Raw genomic sequence first — 13415 nt, 5'->3', positions numbered from 1 at the left:
ATTATGACAAAATAATTGCGATAATGTCAAATAATCACGATTAGACGATTATGTAATAATTGTGACAGCCCTACCTCTCTTAAATGATCTGTGTCACAGTGGTCACTGGTACGTTCTCGTTGCTGTTGGGTGGACATATCTTGTATGTCCAACATGGTTACTTTAAAAAATAAATAATAATAGGAAAACATAACCTGTGTTCTATTGTAGTTATTACCGTTATTTAGTCACAAGCTCTTGCTAATACCGTACCTTTTATTGGTGCAATATTTATAAAACACACTTTAACTTTCACTTAAAAAAAAACGTCAAAAACAGCAGATCTATATAAGCTCACAGTGAGCTTTTGATTGGATATTCTTTTTTTTTCTTCTTCCTTTTATATATATGGAGATATGGAGAAGGTTTCTGCCGCATAGCAACGATACGCAATTTTTTTAAATTCCATTAATCTATAAAGAAAACATAATCATTGCCGTATACTGTACCTATATTGCAGTTACGGTATTTGAAAACCGATTGGTAATAATGGGACAAGGTCATTAAAGTGTGACATTATAGACATTACGGTTTTTTTGGTGTTATTTGTAATAATATAATGCAGGTAATTAGCCTATAAGCTATATAAGATATCCCACACTGCATTGGAGGTTCATGTGAAAGGACCTTTTTTTATATAACATAAGCACAACGTAAGTAATGACACACACGCACACACACATGCACGCACGCACGCACGCACGCACGCACGAACGCACAACAAATTCACAACACACCGCAACATGACACATTGTGAGCTTGTAGATCTGCTATTTTCACTGAATGCCCCCCCCCCCCCCCCACCCCCAGAATAGGGATGCCAGGATTCATGTGGTTCTTTTGTAATGATGCAAGAATTGAGCTTTAGGCTTGGCTAAAAAGTTGCCTCGTACTAGCAGCACATATGAATGTATGGTTTTTGTGGTCTTTAAAAGGTTTTTGTTTTTCAAATATACTGTCCATCCGATTTTTCTGTATGTCCTTTTGAATATTTTCTCTTTTTTGATAGGTTACATTAAAGTCCCTTCTTTTTACCTGCTCTTTATAAAAGACCAGCGATTACACGTCTTTCAGCAGGAGAGTCCAGCTGAAAACATCCTGTGGAGTGTTCATAACCTTGCAAACACATGCTCAAAATTAAAACCACAATCCCTAACTTCTGTTAGCATTTGAACCCGGATTTTCACACATGAGAGACCAACTGCTAGCCCAAGTCCCCACTTGGCTGGGCCTGGGGGACATATATCACATATGGTCAGTGTCGGGCAGAAACCTTGTATCTCCAAGTTTCAAATTTGTACATTTTTTCGCAAAGCAAAGCCCTGCTTCATCATACAAGGCCGTCGCACAAAAGTAGTGAAAACAGCAGATCTACAAGCACACAACGCCTCGCGGTGCGAGGCGTTGTGTGCTTGTAGAGCGGCTGTTTTCACTAGTTTAAATCATTTTTGAAATGATAAATACAAAACAAACGGTTTTGGACATACAAAGTTTCCACCCGACAACGACGAAATATAACTCATGTAATTGGCCCACTGGCTTGTCACTTGTCATGATCTGAAATGGCAAATCTTTGAGTAGCAGCAGCGCTATAGAGAGAGATCTCTCTCTATAGCGCGCAATGAGGGCCTCTCCAACTCTTTTTCCCGGGCTGAATCAGGGGCCCAGCACGTCCCTGCACATAAGTTCCGGATTGCAGCTTTAAGACCCAAATTCAGATGGGGAGTCAGTGGTCATGAAGGGGACACGGCGCTCTCTGACTCACTCTATTCTAGGACAAAAATGAGTGCAAAGGCAGATCCGATCCCCAAGGAACACCCAGGCATCCTGGAGATGTCCATGTAGCCCATTTGAAAATAGTAGCCGAGAGAATTAATCGTTCCCAAAACAATTAGAACGTCCTGAGTGGTCCGGCCACTGCAAACAATTCTAGAAAACTAAAATAACACACAAAAGTTTGTTCCTATATATAAAAATCGCAATAAGAGTGAAAAGGAAAAAAAAGAATGCAATACCTCTGACCCGAGGCGAACGCTAGCGGAGTCTTCATCAGCAGGGATTCATCAAAGGTGACGAGGCCAGGAGGAGAAAACAACCCCTTTCACTTCCTATGACGGATGGTAGACCCCAAATACACTCTCATTCTTCACATCAATCTAGCTGTGGGTTTAAAACAACACCGCTGTGGAGAGGAAGGGAAACGGTCAATACGGGCTCTGACCCGTAGCAACACAGTGAAATGTGTGGTGTTCGTTTAACTCAGAGAGAGTGTACAAATGGAACTACATCCATTTGGCTTTTAAGTGAACACTGAGGATTTTACTGTGAAGGAACACCATACACATCAACATATCAACAACAACCTGGTTGTAGAGTACAAAGACACACGTAAAGGGTGGATTTGAGAAGAGACCTGCCAAAAAGGGACACAGCATTGTGTATTACGTATTATCACACATGTGTTTTTTTATTATTAAACTAATAAGCCGCCTCAGGGCGACATGCCTTTAGGGCGAGGTCGCGCCAATTTTTTGCCATCTGGCCAGTGATGTATATCGGACCAGTTACCCATATATGGAGGCCGCAACGGCCACATACCACACTAACAGAATCCATATACTGTATGGCCAAGACAGCTGGCCAAGACAGCACATATCTGTGTGGCTGGTTCTACAGACAGGGATCTCCATGTATGGGCATAAAAGGGTATGATGTCAGATGTCATAGACGTCATAGGACTTTCACATAATGAATAACTGAGTAAGCATGTTTGGGCTCTCACAGCATATCTCCATATACAGTACATGGATCTCCATATATGGGTACCAGGGGTCATCCGTATGATGTCTATTAGACATGGGCTTAATATTGATGACATCAGGGAACTCCATGGGCATAAAAGGGATTCTGTTAGTGTGACATCACAGTGATGCCAGAGTGTGATGTCAGAGCAAAAAACCCATATAACCACAGTGTCAGGCATGACAGAGATACATACTGTACATACATACGGACAAGCTGTGACCGTTTACATACTAATCTCAATAAGCTATATTGGTGAGCTAAATGTTCTACAGACAGCATTCAGTCACTAGATGTGACATTTATTAAAGAAAATATTATTTACTTCTATGCTGCACCCCTTTAAAAGCTCTGTGTATGTACTGTTTTAAATGTATTATTTCATCCACCATTACAAATCTATATATCAATGTGATGATTTATTTATAATTTAGTGAAATTAGTAGCCTAATCAGTAAGCAATATCACTGTAAAATCATAAAGGACCTTGAAGAAGGTTTAGCAACAATAAAAACGCTGCAGATGTGATTTTGATATGCTGATGGCATCAGAAAGAACACTCAATCTTTTTCTTCTCTGTGTAAGCATTGATAACAAGCTGACAAACAAACAGACAAACCCACAAATCCGCAGGAATGTGAAGGAACATGTAGTCTGTTCCTCTTTATCTAAGTGGCTTTTATGAAATGCATACATATATTTAATCACAGCTCAGTCATTGTTAGTCCTCCATGTCCTCACCACCTTCTCAGTTACGTAAACAGATTGATGTTCGTCACACTGTCCGGGTAGCTCAGTCAGTAGAACATTCGCCTTTTGCACCGCCAACTCAGCATATGAGTAGCACAGCTTGGCTAAGTAAGTACTGGGAGCAGAAATCTCCCAGGGCCTCATTTTCTCCCAGGGCCTCATTTTCAGCCAAAAACAGACAATAAGGCACTCTAACCGCTATACTTACTTATTAACTGATGTTCTTAATGACTGCTTCGTATAAAACCCCAAACTTTATATGTCAAAAATCAGTATTGGCAACTTGCATGTCATCCCGCCTCTCTCCTGCTCTCCCTGTCTCTCTGTTCTAGCTGAAATAAAGCATGAACAATTGCAAAAACTTAAATAAATCAACATTGAGGATAGCCACCATAGCTAAATGTACTGTAGCAGGTCACCCAAACCAAACCATAAACAGCAAAAGCTTGTCTGGACAATTGTTTGTGTGCACACAGTCAGATGAGGACAGTTTGTTCTTGTCCAACTGAACTGCTCCATCACCCCCAAACGTAAGCCAACAACATCCACTTTTTAATTTAGTCTTATCAACTCTCTCAGCAAACTTCAAAGTGACCTGGATATCAGAATGCAGATAAGAGGGGTGGGGAAGGATCAGAGAGAGAACAGACATTTGATTGGATTCTGTGTAAGACACAACACTGCTCTAGTATCTGTCTGTGATGTTTCTATACAAGACCCAGAGTGTTCATTCATTCAGTTGTATGACCAAGCAAGCTGAAGACCCCTGTTTTCTCCCCCATGCATGCTCATGTCTATGTCCTTTAACTGAATAAAAAGCTTATTTCACACACTTATGGCTGTGCACTCCTACAGTAGGACAAATACATTGCACTTTGGCCCACGAAAAAGAATCACACTTCACACTTAGGCCTTAGAAAAAACGTAACATTGTGGCAGAAACAACATTTAGATATAATAAAACAATTATAATAACTTAATAAAACTAAACACTTGCTTAGTCTCTCCTTTCAAAGAAAATTCATCTCAAAGTGCTGTGGTCTAGTAAATCGAAAAAGATATCACATCGGTATTCACTAAACAGTATATCCTTTAAGATAATTTCTTAATTTTGCAGACAATATGATACCAACGAGTTAATGGGGCCTTCATCTTCATGAAGGAACATGAATGTATATAGGAACAAGAATAATGGAACACGTTGTCTGTTAAGCACACGTTATAGTATTGTCTCACTGACCCTCTAAAGAAACTCCCATAACCTCTGTCCATTCCCAGCAGGTGCTTCTGAGTCAGGGCCAAGGTCACCCCTATCAGTCCATTACAGTAAACCACAGACTCTTCCACCCTGTCACACCCTAGCAGCTGTGGTCTATACACAAACAGTCATCAGAAAACATTTCTTTAGCAGTTCCTGAAAGCTTTCATTCTGAATGCTTGAGCAACATTATTAGCAATTTCTTGGGGGAAACTGACAGCAAAAAAATGTATTGAATGAATGACCACTTAAACCCAATACTTCGTTTTAAGTCAAATAGTGGAAATAGTCGATCTACAAGCATACAAAGCATCCCAATGCTTGTAGATATGTTTGCCTATTTCTATTAAAGGACAACTTTGGTTTTTTACAACATGTGTTCCGATTTTAGATAGCCATTCGAGAAAAGAAAGGATGAGCGTTAAAATGTTTTCATTTACTTCTTTCTATAGTTTTAGTGATTTTAACGATTTTGATTTGCATGTCCCCAGGTTGGGGGCATGCATACATGTGGCTAAATATGTCTTTTTAGACACACAATAAGCCCATTCCCAAGATGCACCGCAATCTTTCATGGGCAGATGTGGCTTATGGGGGCTGGTGTAAACAGTAACAAAGAAATTGCCGGCTTATTGTGTCTAAAAAGACATATTTAGCCACTTGTACGCCCCCACTCACTGAAATCAAATACTAAAATCGCTAAAACAATAGAAAGCAGTACATGAAAACATTTTAACTTCTCTTATTACAATCTAAAATATAAACTCTTGTTGTAAAAAAACGAAGTTGTCCTTTAAATGTTCCAGCTCATGTGGCCTTGTGGTTAGAGTATTCGCTTGGGAGATTGGGAGGTCGGGTTCGATTCTGCGGCTGACTCATATCAAAGACTGTAAAAATGCGACCCAATGCCTCCCTACTTAACTCTCAGCATGGGTTGGATTGTCCCTACGCCCACGACATACTAGCATTATATCCAGGGGGTAGACTTGTACATCATTGCAGGGGGAAGTACTTGTACATCAAGCTGCCTCACACTTCAGGAACAGGAGATGAATCCAATGCCTTATTCGATTATTTACTACTTCAAATGTTCGCTTAATATGAACAGAATAGGGACACTGGGGTTCATGTGGTTATTAAAAATCAGAGCATGGACGCACATTCAAACCAAATAAGGGTCCACTTATTTTTCATTGTAGCTGCAATAAATAACATTACAGTTACAATGTCATCATGAAATTGGAACCCTCCGGTGTGCAAGCTGTTTTTTGTTTATTTCATGGATCTGATGCTTTCCATAATGATGGGGTGGAATCCAAATCAAACTAATATACATTCTGAAAGTAACCTACCGTATGATGATTGATTGAGTTTAAGGATCGTTATGAAAAAGAAATTCACTTTGCAATAAATGCTTTGTTACGCTTTATCCACAAGTTTCCAACGTCCCATCGTGCATTGCGCAGAAGGCGTGTGGCATTTCCGCTGTCGCAGCCGAGTGTGATCTACAAGCTCACAGCGGTTGCATCTGCAACTTGTATGTCTGCTGTTATCCGGACGCGTCCCACATAATTCTACAGTAGAATCTGGTGGAAACAGGTGGATAACTAACTCAATTCCAGCCCAAAGGCATTTTACCTATCTGTGTTAATACATTTGTGGAACATTGAAAATAAATGTCCTATAGCCGGTTCAAACGGTTGTTCATTCCTGAATGACCTTTTGAACTTTCAAAATTTCTTTCATCATACTTTCGTTCGCCACTTTGTGCACAAAGGTATTTGGTTAGTTAGTTAGTTCCGAGTCTGGTGACTCGAAACATTACTCACAAATTAATATCTACAATCTGGAATTATGTTTGGTGTGCAGATAAACCGCAAATAATTTCAATTCCTCATTGCTTTCTGAGAAATCAGGTGTAGCCTCAAGTCAGGAAGTTATAAACAGGGAACTTTTTCTGACTTTCTCTATGACCGTCAGTTCAGTGAGGTCACCATCTTATTCACCAGTTGTGACTGAATCTCTAGAGAGGTTCTCAAGAGCAGTCAAGAGCAGAGTACATTGGTTTGACATGTATGCTACATTTAACAGGTATTTCTGAAAGCTACAGATGTGCCATCTACCATTGAGACCAAAAAATATATACTGTATCCCCAAATGAAGACAAATTTGATTCTTTGTTTTAGCCGCCTTTTGAACCTCTGCTCGCTCCTCCCAGGCAGTAAGTGTGTGTAATATAAACACATTCTGATGACAAGAGACCAATCCATCATTTACAAAGCCCCATTCCTGCTCCGCTGACTGGACCAATCCAGACGGGAACGTCAGAATTCCAGGAAGATTGGGGCTTTTTTCTTTTTTGTCTTTTTCTTTTTTGCTTTGGCCATTGGGTTGAGACAGAGCACACATTCCACATAGGGGGAATTAATGACCTGAGATAGCTCAACACCACTACCGTGAATCCACTTTGATTGATCGCTGCAGTCTTTGGAGTGGTATGAAGTTGGCATGTGCTCATTAGGCGATGTGGCAAGATAACAGTGGTATTTGGCTATACCATACCATCTTCATTTATATCAACTATATCAACTCTTTTAACATCTAGGCACCGAATAGAAGGAATTTTAACAAACAAAGGAAAGTGTGTCACCTCATTTTACTCAGTCATGGTTGATTATCTAGGGACGGAACAGATAATTGATCACTAGGACAGCTAACAAAGTAGGCCACAGGCCTTCAGTACCTTGTGACATGAATGTGCACTCACTCAGGAACACACACACACGCACACACACACACACACACACACGCACACACAGTCACACACATACATTTGAACAAAATGCCCTCCATTATGAATCATAATATTGTCACTGTTGGGCAGAAACCTCGTATCTCCAAGTTTCAAATTTGTACATTTTTTCACAAAGTAAAGCCCTGCTTCATCACACAAGGTCGTCGCACAAAAGTAGTGAAAACAGCTGATGTGAGGCGTTGTATGCTGTCAGCTGTTTTCACTAGTTTAAATCATTTTAAAAATGCTAAATACAAAACAAACAGTTTCGGACATACAAGGTTTCCACCCAACAACAACAATATGTGTTTGCATGTGAATAGTGCACATATACGTACCTATGACCCCATCCATCCATATTTAATTACCAGCTAGAAAAGTGTGCTACTTGGAGCGCAGACCTCCGCCAGGCCGGGTTGCCTACCCAGGGTTGCAGCTGCCAGAACACAAGGAAGCTGCAGGGAGAAACAGAGGGTGTGTGACAGACGGTTCAACTTTGCATGTTTGCCCCTATGGGGAGAAGTGAAAGGGCTTTTGGAGGTGCGCTCTATAGAGGCCCCTCAACATGCGATTCCAATTTAGGGAAGATAGGATGTTGCGCTCATGATATGACATTTTTGTGTGAAATAAAGAACATAATTTTTTAAGGCAATTACAGGAAAACAGTAGGGCTATCAAACCCCTGTTTGACAGTCACTGATTCTCGAGACCATTTGCACCTAACTAGAAGTTTGCGCACACTGTGCACCCGCTCATTTCTAGTTCACAGCTGATTTAAGCCATCACAGGCACACACACGCACGCAATGTTGTGTGAGAGACACACACAGACATTAGGCAAACACATAGACAACACACGGGGTGTGCAGCTCTGAATGTGGGCGTGGAATTGAGCGTGGAATGGCCGTGGAATTAGGCCCTTTGTAAGAGAAGATTAGGTGAAAAAGATGTTTTTTAAACTGACATTTGTAGCATTTGTGGTGCCCTCTATGGGTGTGTATGTGAAATTTGTGTTGTAGAGGCCCCTCAAGGTGTGATAAAATGTGTTGTAGATTGGATGTTATCATTCATGATTTTTGAACATCATTGTCAATCGGAATGGAATATGACCTGAATCATGCCTATTGCATGACTCCAAAGATAACGTGTAACAATTTATGTTAGTTTTGGTCAAAATGTGTAGAAGTAGTAGCAAAAAGTGTGTTTTTTTAACAAGGTCTTTTTTTTTTTTTTTTTTTTCATTTTTACACAAAACATGGAACACACAGAGCCCCCCAACCCCACCCATCAGACCCGTAAGAAATAAAGGACAGGACAATAACGGAACATAGGTCTACATAAATATATACAAAGTATATAGGATTCACGGATGGAAATAATACAAAAATAAAAAACATACATACACATACGGTACTTTACAAAAGTAATTAAGTGTTTTGAAGGTGGAAAAAAGGCTTAGGTCGTTGCACACTGCTACGTCTTTTCGTCCGAATAGGAGCGAATTTTGGAGCACATAAATAAAGAAATCAAGAAATGTTATATCAATCACGTTTGCAAACCGCCACCCGTTTCGTATTTATTTTCGGATCACTGGGTCTCTTGCTCTCTCTCTATCTCTCTCTCTCTCCTTGGCCTGAAAAACGCATTTCGCAACGAAAAAACGCAGCAGTGTGCAACCAGCTTCAGGCCTATGTGGGGAATTGCATCATGATCCAAGGAATCCAGGGGGAAAAACATATAGGCCTATTGTACGTCATATTGTCCAGGTGCCAGTGAAATAGTGCCACCATCAATGTATTTGGGGTAGGCCTACCTGGGAGTGGTGCTGATCAGCAGTGTGCGAGATTAGCTTTTCACAGACCAGTGTTGTTTTTGATTTAGTTTTAGTCATAGTCTTTTGAATAAAATGTCTTTTAGTTTTAGTCATAATTTAGTCACCAGAAAAGTTTTAGTTTTAGTCAAAGTTCAGTCGACTAAATATCATAGGATTTTAGGCGACTAAATCTACAGTTGATTTAGTCAACTAAAATGTATTTTGGCAGGCCTTGATGGTATCATAATGACTGATTTTACACTTGGTTGTGTGCTGAAAATAGCCGATCTACGAGCTTGTAGATCTGCTATTTTCAGCATGCAACACCTGAGAGCAACCAAACATAAAATGACTCTCTTCAGCACTAGTTCCTCCTTAACGTTTTAGTCTAGTTTTTATTTTGTTGACGTCAATATATTTAGTCATAGTTTTAGTCATCACAGCTTAGTTTTTATTTAGTTTTCGTCAGTGAAAAAAACGCAGTCGACAAACATTTTTCGTCACAGTTTTAGCCGACGAAATCAACACTGTCACAGACAGACACACAGATGGACGGACGGACACATACACATGATGGACAGGGCAAAAGCATTATCTCCGCATCCCGGCAGATAATCCTAACAGTTTCTTAAACTGCTGGCTAATTGCCTGCTTAGCCTGCAAAGATAAATGGCTCTATGTTGAGCTAGCTGAACCCAGGTGTATATTCCTCCCTGCCAGGCAGCCAAGTGATTAGTATCCATGTAAATCAATCTCATAGTCATCATCCAACATGGCTGCCTACCTTCCACCCACTAATTGTCTGGTTCCCACCGTTCAGCTCACCTCCACAGCCTCTGAAAAATCCCCTTGCATGGACTCATCTATCAGCCAGTGACCTTGTCAGGATTCATCGCATGAGTAACTTCCCAGTGATTTGCTGGTTAACTACTTGTATGCTGATCCAGTTCAAACTGTCTACTTTCTTTCTTCTTCTACAGGGGCTATAAATGTAGTTTGGGTGATTCGGGATGTTACCAAATTTCACTCTGTACCAGGGCCGGATCTAGCCTTCAGCACTAGGTGGGGCAGGGAATAAATTGGGGGAACAAACCTCCTAAAACACCCGAAATGCATTGAAAACTAAGCATTTTGGCACACTTATACCTATAACACACAATACAAACAACAGGTCTTACACCTGCATCAGGCTACAGCATCAACCCCCATCCTTGTTCTTCTATTTTTTGGGGGGCCCAATGGCCCACTAGTGTAGTTGATATGCCAGATACATATCTATATCTATCTATCTCTCTCTCTCTAATATCTTATCATTTTATCTATCCATCAACCTAGTCGTAGCATAACATTTCAAATAGTTTAATATTTTAGGTTGTTGCATGCCATCATGTTTGGTGGGGCAAACAGGGCATTTAGGGGGGCATTGCCCCCCCTTGCCTATGCCTAGATCCGGCCCTGCTCTGTACACAGTATGTGTGTAAAGGCCCTCTCTCTGCCTTTCTGTTCTTTCTCTTGCTCTCTCATCAGTCATCACACTTACATGCTCTCTCTCACTCTCTCTCTATCTCTCTCTCTCTTACTCTCTCTCTCTCCCATCACACATTCTTTGTCTCTCTCTCTCTCTCTCTCTCTCACACACACACACGCACGCACGCACGCACGCACGCACGCACGCACGCACGCACGCACGCACGCACACACGCACACACACACACACGCACACGCACACACACACACACACACACACACACACACACACACACACACACACACACACACACCCGATGGTCATGTCATTTGCTTTTAGATAAAGACAAAGAGAGTTAGACTGGTTTCTTGTGTCTCTCTATGCCTGTCAGTCTCTCTCTTCCCTATATTTCCACTTTATCTGTTTTTGTGTGTACATGCATGCGCATGTGTGTGCGCACGCTGTAGTGTAGATTATGAGGAAACCTGACCTTGAACTAAATTTGAATGGACATGAAAAGTTTTGCCCAAAACAAAGTTGTATTATTGTCAAAATGTAATTATGTTCCCTCAGCCCTATGGTATAGTAGAATTACTTAGCCTTGCCGAGCCATGAGGCCCATAGGGCAGGAGCCTAATTATCTCCTGTTTCTGTAACTCTATGTTCCCTCAAAACTAACGCCAACCCTTGGGGTTTTATTTTCGAGGAACATAGGACTGAGGGAACATAGGCATGACCCCATCTTCACACAGCGATAATGTACAACATTGAATGATGTAGCCGGCCTGAAAAAGGAGAAGGGCCAATGCACTATTGCACTTTCACAGAAATCGAGCCAGAAATACTACACAGTTACACCATATCAGACATCAGTGCAACATACTGTAAACATGGGTGATGTCTCCTGCCAACACAAATGACTAACTAGAAGAATACAGTGTCAAGCAAAGGGCAGTCTTTGAATGATTAAAAACAGACAGACACCCTTATAAACTAATACAGTACTTGTACCAGGTACAATGTCTTTAGCTTCGGTCCAAGATTCTCTCAACAGCTCGTACAATGACCGCATTATTTTCAGGATGTGCTATACTGCCAGGTACATTATATGGACTCCTAAAGCATCATATCACACACAGCCTACCATTTTTTGGACCTTTTTAAAAGACCAAAACAATGTCTCATGTGCACCTGGAGCTTCAAAGCCTCCAAATCTCTTATTCGGGACTTGAAATACACCAGGCACTTGACAACAGCTGTTAATCAGCTAATGAAAGCCTCAGAGTTACACAAGCACGCTTGTGGAGAAGCAGCCATAAATTCCTGGCTGTGACAGCGCACAAGGGCAAGGAGAGAGTGAGGGTGGGATTTGGTACCAGGCACTCGCCTTCCTAACAGAATGACGCATCCTATGAACTACTATGGTGAAACACTCCACCGGCCATTTCCCCTCAGCACACTATTTTAAGATCTTTATCCTGCTGAAGTGCAATAAAACAGAATCCAGTTCCTTGACTGTAACCGCCATGTGAAATATCGGACAGGCAGGTTTTGGGGGAATTATAAAATGGCTGCATTCCCCACCCATCCACCCACCACTTCCCTCTCCCTTCTCTCTCTCTCCCACCCCTCAATATATGAACCCCAACACACATACAGTAGTACTAAACTTTGACATACTTTGAAATATAAGTTCAATGACAGAAGAAAATATGACTTCTTTTCAGTTCAAGAATTATGTTCAGTGTTCACTATACTTTAGAAGTCAGGAGCAGACACATTCATTGGTTTATTTCCATTCAATACAAGCCAATAGTTTTAATATTGATGATGGTAAACTTACTTCACCTCAGAGGACAACCTACCTGACACCTGATGCTGGTGGTAACTCACTTCAGTTCATGGTCTTATAGTGAACTGGAGACCCACTTACTCTTTTAACCTCAATCACCTCAATCACAAAGTGGCCTGTCATGGCAACTATACACAGAATCCCTCTTGACATAGAGGCCTAGGGAGCACGTCCATGGGTCAGTGTGTGTGTGTGTGTGTGTGTGTGTGTGTGTGTGTGTGTGTGTGTGCCCCCCTGATCCTTGCATTGTTTTTTGGTTGAAAGCACCGGGGCCTGTCATGGTGGTCCTCGCAGGGGGATGTAATTCAATCAGATAACCTCTCCCACGAATCACCTTTAACTCTGTAACTCTCATCCAAGACATCCCAGACCTAATCCCCTAGTACAGAGGTGATAAATAATACATGGAAAAGAATGACTGAAATTGGGACGCAGAGGTGGTGGAGGTCTTGTCATAAGGCCGGCTGTCTATAAATTCTATAAAGTTGAAGCTATCCAGCACTGGGGCAAACTAGTTGAGGAAAAAAGGTATCATAGAGCATTACCTTTATCAGCATCATTCTGAGACATTCAAATAATCCCCTGTCACTGTAGCTCCAGCTGGTCACATATGACATGGGGATTAATCGGTCATTAGGTC

Source organism: Nannobrachium achirus, assembly GCF_963921795.1.
Source record: "Nannobrachium achirus genome assembly, chromosome: 7".
NCBI classification, from domain to species: Eukaryota; Metazoa; Chordata; class Actinopteri; order Myctophiformes; family Myctophidae; genus Nannobrachium; species Nannobrachium achirus.
This window is presented reverse-complemented; position numbering follows the sequence as displayed.